Below are 4,737 nucleotides of genomic sequence, written 5' to 3' on the forward strand. Positions count from 1 at the left end.
GGCTCAGCAGGGATGTTGTAAATTGACCAAGTATTTTCTTTTAAAAAATGCTTTATTTTTATTTCATATGTATTGGTGTTTTGCCTGCGTGCATGTCTGTACAAGGGCATCAGATCGCTTAACTGGAGTTAGAAACAGTTGAACTGCCATGTAAGTGCTGGAATTAAACCCTTTGGAAGAGCAGTGCTCTTAACTGCTGAGCCATCTTTCCAGCCCCCGACCATGTGTTTTTAAAAACAATTGTTAGCCGTTTACCTTGCCAAGTTTTTTTTTTTTTTTTAAGATTTGCTTATTTGTTACATCTACAGAGAGGTGCCAATCTCATTACAGATGGTTGAGCCACCAAGTGGGTGCTGGGAATTGAACTCAGGACCTCTGGCAGAGCACTCTGTGCTCTTAACCTCTGAGCCATCTCTCCAGCCCTATCTTGCCAATTAAAACGTTCATTCACATTTTCACTATTAATAGTTAATGGACTTAATTTTTTTTGCCAATTTGATGGCTGTAAAATGTCATTGTGATTTTAATTATAAAGATCTTGGTAGTATCTGAGCACTACATCTTTGTCTGTAGAGTTTGGTGTCCTCTCTGCACGTTTTAGAGTATCTTTAATAAAGATCAGAGGATCTTATTTTTAATGTATGTGAATTAAACTTCTCCTTTGCTTGGCAAGAACACTGCTCTGACACTAGCTACATTCTATGTTGATAAAAAAGTTATAAAGGCTAGCTATAAAGGTGCTTTTACCATCAAGCCTGATGACTTGTGTTTGATCCTTGGGACCCATGTGTAAGAGAGAAATGATTTCCAAAAGTTTCCTGACCTCCACAGGTGTGGAGCATATGCATTCCCCACGCACATAAATTTGATAAGAATACTTTTAAAAAAAAGTTGTAAGTTTGCCTTTCCAGTTTGTGCCAGTTTGAGGTATGCAGATTCCAGATTGACTTTTGTATTTCTAGCTAATGAACGTATCTGGTTCTAAACCCAAGGTCCTATACTCTTTGTATTCATGATCCTCATGAGGTTTTGGAATACAGTTGTGAGCCCCTATGCTTTGGTGTAGTAATTACAGGTTATTTTATTTTTTTGTGGGAGGGTGTTCTAAATAAGAGTTTCTCTGTGTAGCCCTGTTGTTCTGGAACTCACTCTGTAGGCCAGGTTGGCCTCAAACTCAGAGGGGGTCTGCCTCTGCCCCCTCTCCCATTAAAGCGTACCAGTAGCTGGCAAGGTTCATTCTTTAGGCATGTGGATATTCAGGAAAGTTGGCACCTAACTAGGAAAATTGCTACTACAATGTGTCGCTTACCAGTTCACTTGTGGCAGCTAGGCTCAGCAAATCCCCTAGTGGGGGTACTATTGGCTTGCAGGTACATATGCTTAGTCTTAGTTTATAGCATAGCTATGCATTCTAGAAGTGAAGGAAGGCACAAGATTGTCTTCTGGGAAGCTAGGGAGACAAGTCATGGAAGTCTTGTTTTGCAGTCATGACCTGAGAACCGGGGTGGGTGGGGTGGCCCACGCTTTAATCCCAGCACTCCAGAGGCAGAGACAGTGATCTCTGTGAATTAGGGCAGCCTGATCTACAGACAGTCTAACACACTTGCCAAAGCATTTAGGTCAGTGAGAGATCCTGTCTCCAAAAATAAAAAAAAAAGAAGAAAAAAAAAAGGGTGGGTTGCTCCTAAAGAAAGCCCCCCCCTAAATGCTAAACAATTCTCTCTCTCTCTCTCTCTTTCTCTCTCTCTCTCTCTCTCTCCTCTCTCTCTCACACACACACAACACACACACACACACACACACACACACACACCACACTTCTGTTTCCGGTATCCCTGCTTGGTCACAACACTGTGCCCAAAGGCCCTAGTTCCCATTTATAATGGTGGTAGGAAGCCCAAAGGCATTGAGCTGAGCTGAGCCTTCTGGGGCAGAAATGCTTGTACAGAGACTGTTGGTACCATGTGTGCCCAAACACAATGTGTGTTCCTGTGGGCAAACAAACAGATGGCAGGGGATCTGGTGGCTTTTGGCATTTGTGGCCAACATATCTTTTCTGAATGATTTGTGACGGGATAGAATGGATTGTAATTGCATGGTAGGTTTAAAGTTGTAGGCAGTGAGAGCAGCGTTGAGTGTTCTTCTGGAGGAAAGGTAGGTAGTGACTGTGAAGATCAGTGGACATTTCTTTTAAACTATTCTAAGGAGTCAGCTGCCAGAAGGACAGCATTCAAAGGTCATTGAATCTGTGCATGGGCTTACTAATGGGGTCTCAGTTGTGCTGGGAGTTTTGATAGATTTCGTTTATGGGACAGAGTTCTGTTATGTTGCCAAGGTTGGCCTTAAATTGATCTACTTCAGCCTTCTGAGTAGTGGGACACATGCCACTGCCTGGCCTTGCTGTATGTTGATCAGGTCTTTGTCCTGTGTCTTTCACAATGACGGCTGTTGTAACAGGAAGTGTAATAATTAGCCATCAGATACTTATTGATCCCTTTCTTCACTTTAATGACCATATTTGAAAACTGGAAACATTCAGGCAGATAATAGTTTGGGAGTAGGTAAGTGAGACTGGCCTATAATATAATGATAGGAAAACAACTATCTGTTCACACTACAGTTCAAAAGGTTACAACTAAGGTGTGGGTGCAATTTTGATTCTAAGCACTACTATGGCTAGCTAGCCTTGGAAATATAAAAATAGGTGTTATATATAGATGGCCTTTTCACTAGCTTTTTTAATTCTATTGTAATGATAGTTGTATGTTTTAATCACAGGGTCCCACAGAAAGATTTGTCCTTTTTAGTGCTGCTTTTTTCCTCTGAACATAAAGATGTTCTGTAGGGGGTCACTTTCCTAATTTTGACTCTTCAGCACTTTCTGCCTAGGATTTTTTTGGTTTTTTCCAGACAGGGTTTCTCTGTGTATCTTTGCGCCTTTCTGGACTCACTTGGTAGCCCAGGCTGGCCTCGAACTCACAGAAGATCCGCCTGGCTCTGCCTCCCGAGTGCTCCACCACCGCTCGGCTCTGCCTAGGATTTTTTTTAATCATCTCCCTATCCCTGAAGATACAAGTATCTTTGCTAAAGATTTAATCAGCACTTTAAAATTGGGCTAAGATCTTTCAGAAAGTATTAATATGAAAAAAATATTCTGTAGCAGCTTTGCTCTTAATCAACAAAGTCAAGTTACCCAAAGGTTAACTATGTATCAGGCACTTTTGAATTGCTGTGTATTGGTTTTCTCTTCTGAACTAGGAATGCTTCCTTTTCTACAATGAGTATGAATGCAGGGATCATACAGCCTATAGTTTTTCTTTTTTCTAACATTTTTGGTCCTAAGTAGCAGAGGCATGACCTCCAGTTTCCAGTGCTGGGATCACTGGTCTGCCCTACCTGACCCTGCCCACCCACCCGCCCACCCTCTCCTTCCTCCTTTCTCCATTTAAAAAATATGGAACACTTTATAGATTTGCATGTCATCCTTGCACAAGGGCCATGATAATCTTCTCTGTATCATTCCAGTTTTAGTATATGTGCTGTTGAAGCAAAACATTTTATTATTCTTTGAAGATTGTGGTATTGGAGCTGGAAAGATGATTTTCTGGAGGACCCAATGGCTAGCCACAGCTATCCAGTTCCAAGGGATCTGACACCCTCTTCTGGCCTCTGAGGGTACAAGAAATGAATAGTATAGAAGCATGCAGACAAAACACCTAACAACACATGCACATACATCGTCTTTTATTACTGCTTTGTATTATGATCAATCCTTGTGAGTCTATTAAGTGGGTAACAGAGTTTACTAAGATATAAATTGAGGAAATACACTCACAAATACAGAATGGAGTAGACAGCAGAAATCATCCTCTGATCTGACTGGGAGTGAATCCACCTCTAGGCAGGAGCAGGAAAGAAGGGCATGTGACCCTATATAAAAGAGGTCATGCACAACAGCAGGAAGCAGCACCTCCTTTGGGCCGTATAGCTCAAGATCATGGCGAGGGAAATACTACAGATTGGCCTTTCTTTTGTCTTTTTTTTTTTAAATGGAGGGGGGCTCTTACTCTGTGACCTTGGCTGGCCCAGAGTTCCCTTTGTAGACCAAGATGACCTTAAATCCTTAGGCATCCTCCTGCCTCTGTTGCTTTGCTTTTGTAAATGTTAAGCCACAGGTACTAAAGTCACTGGCACCATTACTTTATATAGAGACTTCTATCAGCAACATATTTTGTAATTAAGATTTTCAGCAAGTTGTGTTCCACTTGCTTTTGTTTTAGAGAAGTTCTAGCCTGAGAAGAGTAAATAAGTCTAATTTGGAGGTTTGGTTTTTGTTGTTGTTGTTTGTTTGTTTCAAGACAAGGTTTTTTTGTGTAGTTTGGTGCCTGTCCTGGATCTCACTCTGTAGACCGGGCTGACTTTGAACTCAGAGAGATCCTCTTGCCTCTGCCTCCTGAGTGCTGGATTAAAGATGTTGCCACCACCGCCCGGGTGGAGGTTTGTTGTTATTGATGTTCTCTCAGTCTCTGTGATTAAACACATGTTGATCACTTCGCATAGGTACTCTTGGTAAGTTGTGAGCTTGAAAATTGTTCCTGAAGTTTTAAAAATATCATGTATATATGTATTGTGTGTGTGTGTGTGTGTGTATGTGTATGTGTATGTGCATTGCATGGCTGGTGCCCTCACAGCTCTGAAGGAGGCATTGGATCCTCTGGAATTTGTCATCACAGCCTG

The 4,737-nt window shown here is 41.7% G+C and overlaps 1 non-coding gene across 1 annotated transcript; it reads right to left on the minus strand.

The window, feature by feature from the left end:
* Positions 1 to 3,448: 3,448 nt before the first annotated feature.
* Positions 3,449 to 3,551, minus strand: LOC114680883. The gene has a single exon (XR_003732831.1). It is a non-coding gene; the product is annotated as a U6 spliceosomal RNA (small nuclear RNA).
* Positions 3,552 to 4,737: the final 1,186 nt, after the last annotated feature.

Source organism: Peromyscus leucopus, unplaced genomic scaffold (genome assembly GCF_004664715.2).
Source record: "Peromyscus leucopus breed LL Stock unplaced genomic scaffold, UCI_PerLeu_2.1 scaffold_876, whole genome shotgun sequence".
NCBI classification, from domain to species: Eukaryota; Metazoa; Chordata; class Mammalia; order Rodentia; family Cricetidae; genus Peromyscus; species Peromyscus leucopus.